This window comes from Trachemys scripta, chromosome 2, assembly GCF_013100865.1.
Source record: "Trachemys scripta elegans isolate TJP31775 chromosome 2, CAS_Tse_1.0, whole genome shotgun sequence".
In the NCBI taxonomy this organism is placed as follows: domain Eukaryota; kingdom Metazoa; phylum Chordata; order Testudines; family Emydidae; genus Trachemys; species Trachemys scripta.
The window spans coordinates 267829524-267844781 of record NC_048299.1 but is presented as its reverse complement, the minus strand read 5'-3'; the positions used below and the strand labels follow the sequence as shown (position 1 = coordinate 267844781).

At 46.3% G+C, this 15258-nt stretch overlaps 1 long non-coding RNA gene across 1 annotated transcript in view; it reads right to left on the bottom strand.

Annotated features, from left to right (window-relative positions):
* Window positions 1-661: 661 nt before the first annotated feature.
* The window catches only part of LOC117873834, a 26441-nt gene continuing 11844 nt past the window's right edge, over window positions 662-15258 (bottom strand). The window contains exon 2 of the long non-coding RNA XR_004644821.1: window positions 662-4012. This is a non-coding gene — a long non-coding RNA (uncharacterized LOC117873834). The remainder of the gene's footprint in view (window positions 4013-15258) is intronic.

The window sequence follows — 15258 nt, the reverse complement described above, 5'->3', positions numbered from 1 at the left end:
CTAAATAAGCATAAACCAGTATCAGAAATTGAGCAGAAAGAGTGAGTCAAGTCAGCACCAAAGGAACCCAGGGAGGAATTTATCTTTTGCACTTTGAGATGTTTGAGCTGCAGAAACCCCTAATTCTTTAACTTTTTGAATGTAGGGAAGTCCTAGTCTTTGTTTCCTGCAGTCTGGATGTCAGGAATATTTTCTTGGGCCCTAATCCTGCATAGTGATCTGTGTGGGTGGACTACTGCCAACTCCCCATGGAGCCCCATTGCAGCCAATGACTTCAATGGGGTTCCATGCATTCATGGCAGTCTATGCACAAGGATCACAATGCAGGAACAAGGCCTTGCATTTAAACTCTGGCTGAAGCTAGACTGATTTTTGGACTGAACTCTGTTGTGCATTGTTTCTTTCTTCCTGGCCTTGCTGATGCTGTGTTGACTTATATAGTGCAGCAACTCCTATATAAATGTTGGGTTCTTTTTGTTTGCCTTCTGGTTTCTGAGTCTTTAGGTGTATTCAGTTCATGTTTTCAGGACTTTATCTGAAACTAGGAGGGCAAGAAACATACTTTTTCTTTTAAATGAAAGCTGAGATTCTCACGTAATCCCTTGCCTCCAGGAGCTGGGGCTTTAAGAAAAACTCCAAATATTACAAGGCTCACAAGAGAGTTGGCAAGCCTGCTTTAATTTGAGTTCTGGGTGCTCAGCCCTTCTGTAAAATCAGCCAGTCTAAAACTAAGCAGAGGCTATTTCTGAAAATTTGGCCACAACTGAGTTGTCTAACACCACCCATCAAGCCAATGTCAGAGCTGGAATTTGAACTCTGGAGTCCCCACTTTACAGTTACATGCTTGTCTGCTCTATGTGCTACCTTCTGAGATGAAGATACTTCTGAAAGTCTGTGTATTTAAAAAATAATCCTCATAAAGACTAATATGATTTATGTAAGCACTTTAAGAGGCAAATACCCAGAACAGTTAGTTTTAGTGCTCAGACTTTCTAAAGTTAATATTTCCATCTGGTCACATTATAATTTTAGATTTTTCAGTGGCTTCCCATCCCACCCGTCTATGTTAAATTTGTAAAACAAATCAAAGATACTGGCACAAAAAAGTTAAGATCAAAAAATAGAGATGCCTGGAGTGAACATTTGATTGTTCCCACATGAAACACTCACTCTTTCTGCAAATTCCCTTAATCCTCCATGAAATATTATTTCAATTGTCACGGGGATGTTTGTGTGATGTCACAAATAAATGATTATAATAATCTTTTAGTCCAAATAATAAACTGTCAAACAGGGAGAGAGATGAAGACTGAGAGTTTTATATGTTTTGTTTAATATGGGATTATCTTTGTTAAATAAAGATTAGTATCAAAATATTGGAAAATATTTCAGTTCTTGTTGTATTATTCTATGTGTATAATACTTTTGCATTCATCCTTCAGGATTTCTTTTACACAGTGCTTACTTTTGCTTTGCATCATATTTATAAGGCCGGTGAAATTCTTATATACAGACCGTGAACTTGTCTATATTACAAGTTATGCAGTTTTAACTAAAGGTGGATTTTAAAATCGATTCAGATAAACCAGTGAAAACCTTTGTGTGGACACCTGTGCTTTAAATCTGCCTTAGATGGATTTAGCTTACGTTGATTCCTTACTGACTTTAGCTGAGTTGATATGTCAAGTTTAAAGCAATTTTAGAGGATCCACATGGGAAGTTTCACTGGTTTAACAGAATAGATTTAAAAACTGATTTAATAAAACCCGTGCAACTTGTAATAAAGACAAGAATTTTGTAACGATACAGAGCCTGATCCTCCACTGCCTGTTGCCTGGTGTAATAACGTAGGGTATGTCTTCATTGCAGAGTTAATACACGATTTTACCGTGTATTACCCCTACCCCGTCTACTGTCCACACACAATGATATCAGATCAAAGTTTGGAGGTGCTTCGAAGCCAGACTAGCTGACCCAGCTGGGGATATAGGTTAGAGCCTGGGTACTGGTTTAACCCAGGCTGTAACCCGGCCACTTTGCAGCGTGGATGCAGACTACATAACTTGAGTGCTGATAGTCCTCCAGTGCCTTCCCACAAGTTTCCCAGGGCCATATTTCTCTGTCTTTCTACTCACTACCTGCATCTGCTCCAGCAGTCACCTGCCAGTATAGACTCCCAGTCAGCATTTAAACCCTACATTTCACACGGCCTGCTCCATTTCTGCATGGTTCCTGAGCAGCACTTGAGCAGAGATGCCATCCAGGAATTCCTCTTTCCAATGTGTTGGTAGCTGAAGCTGACACCAAGGTTCTGGTGGACTCTGGTGTGAGGTCAGCAAAGAGCATGATTTGGGGAGGCATAACCAAAATCATTACATGTGCAATAACATCTCCAAGGGGCTGGCAGAGAAGGGGATTTGCTGGCAGGGAATTCAGTGCAGGGAAAGACTTGAAGACTGGGTACAACAAGGCAAAAGATGCCAACGGCCAGCTGTATACTCATCATCAACCTGCTCCTACTACAAGGAGCCTGACCATGAGCTCTGCTCTGCCCCAAGGACAGAGTCCATGGCTGTACAGGATGGGCTTTTGAGTGTTATTACCTGAGTGGGGACAGAGGGACTGAAGGAGCCGGAAGAGACTGAAGGGGCAGAAAGACAGACACCGACTGCTTTAGGGCACAGACAGTGCAGCCTCAGCCTGGAGTCCTAGGGCCTGTTCGAGGAAGGAACCAGGGAACAGACCAGAGAGGAAATAGCAGCACAGCAGATGGGCATGACATGCTGCCATCTTTATTATTGTTATGCGAGATATTGCAGCCTGAAGGGGCTGGGTTGGTTGGGTTATAGAATCATGGAAAAGTAGGGCTGGAATGGACCTTAAGAGGTCATCTAGTCCTTCCCCCAGTGCTGAGGCAGGACCAAGTATACCTAGACCATTCCTGATAGATGTTTGTCTAATAACCTGTTCTGGTTATGACTAATCTCATTACCGTTATGGGGAATATTACATGCTGTGGGGCAGGTTTAGCTTCAGTTGAGGGGAGATGAACCTCCATTTCCCTGTCCCCATTCCTCTCTTCCTCTCCCCTCACCAGCCACGTGTGATCCAAAATGGATTCCAAGGAAGGGGAGAAACAGTTAAACATGCCTCTGGTATTTCACTGCGGCATTAGCTGTACACATTCAACACAGGCATTGTTATATTATCAGATATAGGTCCAAAGGATGTGCAAAGGCACAGCTGTTGTAAGCTTCTGCTTTTTAGGTCAGCATCCTGTTTGTGGTCAGCTGAATTGATGTGCCCTCCTGTGTAACGGTGCACACTAGTACAAAATGAATGCCAAACACGACCGAATCAGAACAGTAGCATTTTACACCTACTATGCACAGGTGTGAATGGCTACCCAGGGTGTAAAACAGGGGAGAATAAGACCTACACTAGAAAGTTTTACCAGCATAGCTGAGTCAGTTAGGAGTGTGAAAAACCCACACCCCTAATTGACATTGCTGTACTGGCAAAAGCCCTAATGTTGATGCAGTTATATTGCAAAAAAAGGTCTTTTGCCAGCCTAGCTGATTCCATTTGGGGAACTGTTTAAGCTATACCAGCCAAAGAACTTTTGCGCAGATATAAGTTGCATCTCCACTGGAAGGGTTTGACCAGCTCTACCAGTATATCTATACCAGCAAACCCTTTGAAGTATAGAAAAGGCCTAAGGCCCACGTAATATAAGCAATCGGTACTGGGGTGGTGTAAGAGGTTTTAGGAGGTTGTGGGATTTTAATGCAATGTAAGTGCCTCTCTTCCTTTTCATGGCCCAAAGCACAACCCAGAAATTTCATGTTCTGGCTAAAAGTGATCTTCTGTGTGAATCCTTTCCACAAGTCAGCCACACATCTTCATTATCGGAGCACACTGGCGGCGGCTGTGACTTTTCTCTGCCAACTGTCTTTTATGGATGGATTCTGGGATTTCTAATGTCGCTTCGCCTCCCTCAGATGCTGCAGAACTAGGAAACAATAAAAATATATCACTTATGTCTCTCTCTCTCACACACACACACACACACACACACACTAAACTAACGCTCTAGCTCAGACATAACCTCTGCAGAGCACAGTAATGTAGAGTCAAACAACCCTGACCTGCACGCGCTTAACTCCAACTAGGTGTGTCTAGTCGTTATAGTGTCTAGAATAAGTTAATTAGGGTCATTTACACTTCTGAGTCTCCACAAAACGGAGGTACATAATTGAGTGTTCTGGGTTCATTACTGGAACCTGGGTTTCAGAAGCTCTGATACAAAAGAGCAGCCCCAGCCCTAAGATAGTAGGCGCTTTCACGGGCTGTTGGGCAACTGCAGAGCAGATGGAGCTAGGTATGAGCAAACTACAGAACTAGGGCATGTCTACACGTCAAGCTGGAGTGTGATCCCAGCTCGAGGAGCCATACCCGCACTAGCTCTGATCGAGCGAGCGCACTAAAAATAGAGGGTAGCCACGGCAGCACGAGCTATGGGATGCGCCAGCTGCCCCAAATATTATTCAACTGTCAGGAATGAGGGCCAGCAGCTGCACCTGCCCAGTCATCAGGCAGCCAATGAGTGCAGCTGGGCCACAGCAGAACCACCTGATTGGCTAAGGCAGTCAGGTGGCTTGCTCTTAGCCAAGCAGCTGCAGAAGGTCAGTGGCTGCCCAGTGCACACACCTATGGATCCTCTGCCTTCCTGTGCTTGCCTCCAAGCCATGCTCCAGACTAACGCCTGCCCTGCACCCAGCCGCGCTCCTGCCTTCCCTGACTCCAAGTAGTCTGGGTCTTACCCTTGGCTCTGATTTCTGGCTCCAACTCTGTAACAACCCTTGGCTCTGGCATTCAGACTCTGACTTTGGTCCTGACTCTGCTTCGGCCCCAGCCATAGCTTTGGAGGGAGGAGAGCCAGTGCTCGTAGGCACACCTGCTTTGTACATCGCTCCCTCTAGGGGTATGTGTACACTTTGAGCTGGGGGTGGGTTGTGACCCAAAGGTCTCAAACCCAGGCCCGCAAGGTCCACGAGAGCAGCCATGCTCCAACCCTCCACCTAGCAGCCTGCTGGCAATAGCTGACCTGAGATCCACAAAGCCAAGCCCCACTGTGACTCTCCACCCCTGAGTTCCAGTTGGCAGAGTCCCAGAGTGACCTGGCCCTACTTAAGCCCGTGGTAGGAACAGGAAGCTGTTGAACCATTGGGCTCCACCCTGCTGTGTGCCTTGTGCTTCCCGCTACCTGCTCCTGCTTCCCTGGCTTGATCTCCTGGCATCTGACTTGCGGTTACCGATCTCTAGTTTGTCTCCGGCCTCTGCCCCTCTGGTGTCCTGACCTGACCTGACTCTGTTCCCAGCTTGTGGTTGTGATCTTCATTTTGTCTCGTGTTTCTGACCAGAGCCCCGCAGTGGCCTGGGATCTGAGCTGCCCTGGAAAGGGGCCGAGTGAGCCAGAGGGACCCCCCTTCCTCCCCGCAGTGGCATGCTCAGCCCCTACCCTGGGGCAGCTGAGCCCAGGCAGGGAGCGAGCTGCCGCTGCCTCCCAGCCAGGCTCTCTCAGGCAGAAGCGGCTCCATCCCACTCTCTGCCCAGCTGCCAGGGAGAGCAGCCAAACATGCTGGGGGAAGGCGCCAGGAGAGAAGGACAGAGCCCCTCCTCCAGGTAACAGGGGGCCAGGAGAGTGTGGTGGCCCCGGGCTAGGCGGAGGTGGGGGTGTCACTGGGCAGCGGAGATACATGCGGCAGTCACGTGTCCTCCCCTTTAGATTGTGGCCCCCCAGAATGGGAACGCACGAGTCATCTATGCAACATGCATGTTGTAGCCGCACTGGCAGAAACAAGAAGATTCAGTCACTGGGGTGCCCCTTCTGCCAGCCCAATGGCTGGTGGCAGTGGATGCACCAAGGGCAACATGGAGTTCTGAAGTGTTCTTACCGCCCCATCCCCCTTATTCCCAGCCAGCAGCACCAGCTCTATATGATTCCTACCAACAGGGTGAATGGCTGTGAAACTCCCCTGCTTGCAGAAGACCTGTGCCTACAGTTTTTCCTTGGTAGGGGACGGATTGCCGGTAATTTTTTCATTATGACTCTTCTCTTGCATCCTCGTAAGCAGCATTATGGGGTGAGGGATGAGGGTAATGTTCTATTTTTTAAAATAAGGGTAAGGTGCCTGGCTGCATATAGGCGTTGTCTGCATTACTGACTGGGTCTGTGTGACATATAACCTGGCTTCTCAGGGGCGGGAGAAAAACATCAGAATCCCCAAGAATGCATTCATTGTTCTCGGCTTCATAACTCACCAGATGCTATTGTTTTATTAAAAATAAAACATCTGGGCTGCTTGCTGGGCAGGCTAGAGTATCAGCTTCATGTGATTGGAAACAGCTGAACTGTTAGCTAGGAAACCAGCAGGGCCGTCCAGAGGGGGGGGCAAGTGGGGCAATTTGCCCCGGGCCCCGCAGGGGCCCCCACGAGTAGGTCGGAAGCTCCCCCCGCCTCCGTCTTCCCCCATCCCCCGGCGTCTCAGCTGGGAAGGGGGCGGGACTGCGAGCTGTGGCCAGGCAGCGGGAACTCAGGCCCCACTGGAGACACCAGGCCGCTGCAGCGCTGTCCGGGGCCATTCCTGGACGCGGCACGCTGAGGGTCTGGGAGAGGGGGTAAGCGGCATGGTAAGGGGCCGGGGCTGGGCACCCCCCTGACCCCATCCTCCCCCCAGCTCTGACCCTCAGCTCTGAGCCCAGCCCCTCTGAACCGGGCACCCCTTTAGCCCCATCCCCCTCACAGCCCTGACCCCCAGCTCCGAGCCGAACCCCTCTGACCCGGACACCCCCCTAGCCCCATCCCCCCCACAGCCCTGACCTCCAGCTCCGAGCCCAGCCCCTCTGAGCCGGACAACGCTCTGACCCTATCTCCCCACAGCCCTGAGCCCGGCCCCTGTGAGCCAGGCACCCCCAACCCAGAGCCCAGCTCCCCACCCAGCCTTGGGCAACAGCCGCACCACCCCCAGGCAGCGACAGCCCATTGGCACCAACCATCACCATCACCCAGCAACAGCCCATTATGTAATTGCAAATGTATACATACCATTAAAGCATTTAATGTTTTTAAATAATGTATTTAGTGTATTTTCAAATTATTACAAATTAATTTTTGAATGTATTTCACTGATTATTTTTTACATTTCCAAATACATGTTACTATAGTATTGCAACTTTTTTTTTATGGAAGGGGCTCCCGAAATTGCTTTGCCCCAGGCCCCCTGAATCCTTTGGGCGGCCCTGGAAACCGGGCTGGAGGAAGGTGGTTGAGAACAGAGATTCTGAGAGAACATTAACTACAGAGTCATGGCAGGAAGCAAAGATATAAAGATTAATGATTACAGAATCTGGTCAATTTCCAGCAGCTATATAAATAGTAAGACGTTATCCTATTAATGCAATGTCCCTGGATTAAGGTGCTATAAACAGCATGTAAAGGTTACATGCTATTTAAGTGTGTACACATTAGTCAAATCCCACGTTTGGCCCTTTTCCTGCAAAGACTTACATGCGTGTTTATCTTAATGCTCTGTGAGAAGTCCAGTAGCTACACACAGTGCATAAAGTACAGCACGCCAGTAGTCCTGGATTGATGCCTTGGAGGAAATTATTATTTGGGGGCAACAGGTGATGGGGAGGGGCAGATGTTTAAAATAAAAGAGCAACAGAAATGATTTCAGTCCTAAAATAAATAACTTGTGGTGAGAGGCTGAAGGAGCTCAAGAAGTGATTTGATTACAGTGTATGAGTACCTTCCCGGGTGGGAATACCAGGTTCTCTTTAATCTGGCAGAGAAAGGCATAACAGGAAGCAATGGCTGGACGCTGAAGCCAGACAAATTCAAATTGGAAATAAGGCATGATTATTTTTTTTACGGGAGGGTGATTAATTACAGGAATAGACTACCAAGGGAAGTGGTGGCTTTTCCATGTCTTGATGTCTTCAGCGGTTGTACGCAGTGTTGTTGTAGCCATGTTGGTCCCAGGATATTAGACAGACAAGGTGGGCGAGGTAATATCTTTTACTGGACCAACTTCTGTTCATGAGAGAGACAAGCTTTCGAGCTACACAGAGCTCTTGCCTCTCTCACCAACAGAAGTTGGTCCAGTATGAGATATTATCTCACCCATCTTGATGTCTTCAAGTCAAGAGTGGATGCTTTTCTGGAAGATGTTCTTTAGTCAAACACAAAATACTGGACTCAGTACAGTAGTAACTGGGTGACATTCTATGGCATGTGTTATATTGGAGGTCAGAATTGATGATGTATCTAGATCTTCTGGCCTTAAAACGTATGAAAATATTTCAGTTTCCTTTTACTTACTGTCGTTATAATGTATTGTGGTAACACCTAGAAACCCCAATCAGAGCCCCATTGTGCTAGGTACTGTACAAACTTAGAAAGAAGTGATAGCCCTGTCTTACATTTATTTTGAAAGTTCGCATGCTAAAAAGTATATCTTCACATATTAGGAGACCATTTTTGTGTGTCTGCACAAGTTTTATTGTGGAGAAAATACAAATATATGTTTATTTTAAAAATTAATTGACCATTTCGGCCAGATGTCAGTGTGTTTTTCCTCTGAAGAGGGAAATGTTGTAACATTTGTACAAAATAAACAGCATTAATAGTAGCAATCACCAGGTAATGTATGTCTCAATAGAGTAAGAGCCTACCAGATAGTTCTGACCAGGCTCGATCAGGGCCTCAGATTGTTTTAAAATAAAAAATATTAAAAATAAGGGGCAGGGGACTATGCATTCAAAATGTCACATGCTAGAGAAACTGGGGCCAGCCTCTCAACTACTATACATTGGCATAGTTCTACTGAAGTCAAGGAACTAGGTCAATTACCCCAGCTGAGGATCTGGCATTTGATAGCTAAAGTTACTGATAGATTGAGCTTGGTTGCTCAACCATGCAATGGGGCTCCCTCATTAGGGATGGGATCGGGGAGAGCTCAAAATCATTTCAGTTGTTCCTAGAATTAAAATGCCCTTGTGTTAGATCTCATCCTTTCATAATTCATTGTCATGAATCTGGAACGCTGGCTAAGGCAGCTCTTGTTTATTCCACATCTTGTTCAGCACCCATTTTTGAGCCTGTCACAGTTCAAGGCAACTGCCTCTGTATTCCCCGCTCCGCAGTCCCTCGAGGGCACCTGCCCTGGCCCCTCAGCCATCACCGGTACAGACCTGTGTCAGTCTCCTTCCTGACTGGGGTTTTTCCAGGCTGCCCTGTTCCTTGCCTACAGTGTGATATTCCCAGGAAGCCAGACTGCTTCAACACGTTGATGTCTGCGCTTCAGAGGCTCTGGCCAGGGCCGGCTCCAGGCACCAGCTGAGCAAGTAGGTGCTTGGGGCGGCCAAGGGGAAGGGGTGGTACGTCGGGCTCTTCGGGGGAAATTCAGCAGAGGGTCCCTCAGTCCCTCTCGGAAGGAAGGACCTGCCGCCGAATTGCCTCTGAACAAGAAAGCGGCGCGGTGGAGCTGCCGGATCGCGATCGCAGCTTTTTTTTTTTTTTTCCGCCGCTTGGGGCGGCAAAAACCCTGGAGCCGGCCCTGGCTCTGGCCACTGCATTGCCTGCACTTACATGTTACCACACAGCTCTTTCTAAGCAAGCACACTTATTCTTAAGGTGAAAGCATTACAGAGAAACCCTATTCAAAACAATAAAAGAACCCACATGCATGCTAACTCCAACTCCCACTTTGGACTGTGGTAGGTGTAAATCCTTCAAAACCGACAACTGGGTTTTCCCAATGATTACACATTCATAACTGTCTTGGATTCAGAACCAGAACCCCGGCTGGACAGTTCAGCTGTTTCTTTATACAGCTGGGGCCTTTGATCTTGACTCTGGGAACAGGTAATTAACAGACAGTGGCCCACTCCTCAGAGTGTACCTTCAAAAATCTAGGTATTTTCATAACTAGAGGTGGGGAGTTTGCATTCACCTTCCCCTAGGTATTCTTCAGGAAATCTACTTAAAACTTATTGTCCCATTCTTGTCTGGCACATTTTTAATATAGTCCTTTGAACTCCCACTTCTCACCTCACAGCTCCCTGTTAGAGAGGTTGTATACAATCCTGGCTCACAATCCATAAACTTTTCACTTAATACAATGGACCCCAAAGAGACTTAAACTTAATTCAGTAAGACCTCCCAAAGATATAGCAGGAACCTGCCATATCTGTCACGGAGTCTTCTCCTAATTAAAACAAGAGGGTGGGAATGCGACATGGTGGGGAAGAATCTTTCCTTCAATTACAGAAACAAACAATCAAGGAAGACACTGGATTCGGTTGTGGAAACATGAATCTCCCATGCCACCTAACTTTTTTTAAAGGAAGTTCTCCCCCCGCCACCCCCCCAAAAAAGCATCTTGCAGAGAAACTGCATTTTTTGAATGATTACTCAGCAGAAAACTTTCCTGTATTATTGTGTAATATGTGATTGATGGTGTAAACCTTTTCATAAGAATAATTCCTAGATCTTATATTGAGCTTTTCATCATAAATATTCCCTTATTTACTGAAGATCACCTCAGCAGCAATCTTTTAGTATGTTAATAACATCACACTTCCACTGAAATGTACACCAAGCATAAAGGACAGTACTGTGAGAGTTCATCTTGCTCTACATGCCTGATAAGTAAGACTCCAACACTGTCACCCTTAGTCATGTCAGCAAAGACTGCAGAATCAAGCCCATAGATTTCACTGCAGTGCTTAATGTCTTTATTCCTTAATTATTGCCAGATACTTTACATAGTGGTCCAAATTTCGAAAGAGCCCTCCAAATGAGAGACAGCCAGTTCTGCATGTGCACCCGTCACTATATGGAAAACCTGCCTGCAAATTGGTTATTTAAGCAAGCAGTTGCATGCAAATGCCCACCTGCAAATTCCAGCCTGGGTTTTCACACACAGTTGGCTGCACACGCAAAATTTGCTGGTGCAATTTTAGCAACAGATTTGTTCATTTGGTCCTGTGTATCTAGCACAAGGGAATCTGTACTCGTCTATATACAGCTGTCATCACCAGTATCTGAGTGCCTTCTAGTCATTCATTAAGCGATGTCATGTGTTGCGTGTTCTTTCTTTCATGCTCTCCCCATGGGGAGAATGGTGTGTACAGAGCAGTGTTTTGTTTTGGTAGGGTGAGGTGTTTTAATAGGTACAGCCTTTTGTGAAATGCACTGTGTCCTTTGAGGTCTTGGGGGAGGAAACCATTTATCTCTAAAACTGCTCTACAGCACAGTTTGTGTACTTGTTTGACAGCAGGAAAAACTAAATGTTTCGCTGGGTCGGATCAGACGAGCACATAAGCCTGATTTTGAAAAGGTTGTTCTGTGTTACTGTATTTGTTCTGTTTGATCCACCGAAAATGCATGCTTGTCAAAATGTTGCTTTAATAGGCTTTGCTTATCATACTTCATGGGGGTTGGAGCCATGTGTCTCCCAAGCAAACCTGATGGATACTTGACCTAACCAACAATATTTATTTTCTGCTGCTGACTCTGATCTTGCCTTCCGTTTATTTCCATCTATGCTGGAGGACAGTTGCAAATGAGATGAAATTCAATGACACCGGTAACGTCGCATGCACAGTTTTTAAGCTTCACCCTGTGAAAAGCTGAGAATTCTCAGCTGAAATGGATGGGAGCTGGTGCTCACTGGGTATTACGGCATCGAGATGCATGAAAGTGCATCAAGCTAATTTTTCTGTTTTGACTTCGATAGATGATGGTGGTTGGGCTAAAAAGAGTTATTTGTGGTTGGGAGACTACTCCTGTTACATGCATATAAAACACTCAATAAATAAACTGCAGTATGGCTACGCCTCTTTACTATCTACTTACTTATCTTTATCATCCGTTTACCTTGGGGGTGTTCGTGCTGTGCTTTTTTATTATTATTATTCACCTATCGATTGCTGGTGAATGTTTTTACATGATTTTAACTTCCTGTATGTTGACGGTCGTCCCATGTCTTTATCTAGTTTAATATCCCCGTAGGGTTTTAGTCTTCTCTAACTTTTATTATTCCGCTTAGATTTTATTTGCCCTCATAGTGAAAACTCAGTCTATCTAAGAGTGTAAAAGCAAAGCAGTCTTTTATAGTAGGGATTGTCTTTATGTGGCTGTGCTCAGGAGCTGATTGGAGAGCTGTGGCTGCCTAAAGCCTCTGAAAATCACGGTTGATATGTGTAAGTTTGAATACTGAAAGGCTTTTCTGACTTTGCACCCCTGGATTTTTATGGAGAGCAGGTTGTGCTGTATCTTACTCTTCACCCAGGTCTTACCCAAGTTGCTGCCATACTAATAAGCCCTCACAGGTTGAAATGGGCATCCATTTTGCAGTTTGGCCTAAACTCAAGTCCTTCAAAACTGCATAGGGTGCAGTCCCGTATATAGGAATTCTGAAGCAAATGCTCGGGATGCTGGTCAGATGTGAATACTCACAGGGCTCTTCCAGTTCTAGTGGCAATTTGGAATGTTTGCATGTTTACTTAGATTTTTTTTAACAAGTCGGGGACACAATTCTGTGAGGTGTGGAGGCTCAGGACCTGATCCAAAGTCCACTGAAGTCACTCCAGTAATGCAGGTAATGTAACCATGGGCATAAGGGGGATCTTTAGAACTCAGTACTTCCCTGTGTTGGCACCTTTCTATTGCCTTCAATGACTTCGGATCATACCTTTGACTGATATAAGCCATCCTCAATTCTGTGGCTTGATCTTAAGAAGTGCTGAGTATCCTTGATTCTCTAGGAGACAATGAGAGTGGACTTTGTGGTGTCTCATGCTAAGGAATAACAGCAATGGGGCTCTGGGCTTGTCAGGGGTCTAGCTGCATGGAGTTCAATCCAGGATTGGGGTCATGATTGGACCTTTGTTCCAGAGTAAATAAGCATTCCCACAAACTCCACAATCCCAAATGCTACAGTAACTATTCAATGATATTTCATTGCCTATAAAAACTTTCCCTCTGAAAGCAGTGGGTCAGCAAAGAAATGGGAAGTACTTGGACCATTGTCAGCTGCAATGGTCTGTTTATTGGCTTTCTCTTGAACCTCCTTTTCCCCAGTGGGCATCTCAGCACAGGTGTCATATTTAGCTAGTCCACATCCTCTAACGTCTGACCCACACTTTATATAGGCAAGGACAGGAGGTTTGTACACTCCAAATGCTGAAGTTCTATTTTAACTCCTTCTCGTCCTTGGCTCAATGAAAATGTACTTGCGAGGCATGTTACCCTTAGGTCTTGCTGACATATTTCTCCAAACTGCACAACTGTTTTCAGCCTTACGGTACGTCCAGACTACCCGCTATTCCCGTAGCTGAAGTTGCGTATCTTACATCGACCCCCCGCAGTGTAGTCCAGCCCTTAGAGAACTTTTTAAATAACAAGGATGACTTCCTTTTAACTGCAACTCTGAAGCAGCAATAAATTTCCAGGCAGGGTTGCATTGGGAGCCCCGCGTTATGGAGCAAACAGGAACCAGACTGTGACCCTGAGAGTCACAGTCTGGTTCCTACCCCCTGTGTTGCAGGGGTGAAGTAATCTGTTCCAGCCTTTTTGCTTACTTGCACCTCTACATCAGCTCTGGTTTTATGGCACATGGGGACAGAGTCACAGCTCTGCCCAGGCCCTGCCAATCTGCACGTGAGAGGGACTAGCAACCTGATGGCAGCTCCCCTCTTCTTCCTTTGCACAGGGTGATGTGGGTAGCCTGCACATGGGCATAAGGGAGACCTTAGAACTCAGTAGTTCCCTGTGTTGGTATGCAGCAGGGTTCAGACTGAGCCCTAAATGAAGAGTGTTTGGCTTCCAGCACAGCCTGCTTCTAATATTAAACGATAAGACTAAAAAAGGGGGAGGAGTGTCTTGCATGGCCTGTAAAACATATGTTCAAAATTCTGTCTCATGGAGCTGCTTTAAATTATTCATTTTTAATGTCTCCAGCCTGGAGGGGCCTCTAAAAAGTTGACTACGGAGAAACAATCTTCCCACTGTGGAGACTGCTATAAAATACCAGATACGTAAATATATAGATATACATCTCTTCAGCCAGACACCACCTCTGATTTGTAAATATAAAGCAAAGAGCTAGATCCCCAGCTGGGGTAGCTCCAATGAAATCAATGGAACTATGTCTATTCACCCCAGCTGAAAATCTGGCCGGAAGTTTAGAACAGACCATACTTTCTCCATACAAGATAAAAAAATCACAGCTTGCATGGTTGGTACAAGCCACCTTGTATGCACCGAGCTCTTGAAGAAATACTGTCTGTGGGACAAACCCTGGATTATCTCCCAAAAAACAAATAAAGGGGATTTGAACTGGGAAAATCCACAGCCTAAGGGGGATAAAGTTCCTCCATGTAGGATTTTATTCTGCAGTCATTGGCATGGAATCTGAGCATCAGAGAATCTTTCCCACACGCATACACATTGGGGTGCAACAGCACAGTTATTAGTAGCATTCAGTAGAGACGTATCAATGTAAAATTGATGTAATGCAGTGTAGAGTTAATGCAGTCTAAAGCTTATGCTCAAATAAATGTATTAGTCTCTAAGGTGCCACAAGAACTTCTCGTTGTTTTTGCTGATACAGACTAACACGGCTACCACTCTGAAACCTGTCAGCAGTGTAGAGAGAGAGTCCATACACCTACCTCTCCATGAGAGGAGTTTGGTAAGACCCACTGGCCACTCTCCCCAACATAACCCTCTCCCTACACCAGTTAAATTCAGTGGGTATGTCTACACTGCAATCAGAGATGTGACTGCAGTCTGTGCTGCTCCCCGTTTTGCTGTGGCTTCACTGGTCTTATTATTCGAGCTCGCTAAACTAGGGTTACCATATTTCAAAAATCAAAAAAGAGGACGGGAGGAGCCCCGCCATAGCCCCGCCCCCATTCTGCCCTAGCCCCGCCCCTGCCCCTTCCACTCCTTCCCACTTCCCGCCCCCTCAGAATCCCCAACCCTCCCCCCCACTCCTTGTCCCCTGACTGCCCCCTCCTGGGACCCCTGCCCCTAATTGCCCCCCAGGACTCCACCCTCTACCTAAGCCTCCCTGCTCCTTGTCCCCTGACTGCCCCCTCCTGAGACCTTCCCCACATCCTAACTGGCCCCAACCCTTATCCACACCCCCACCCCCTGACAGCCCCCCCCCAGAACTCCTGACC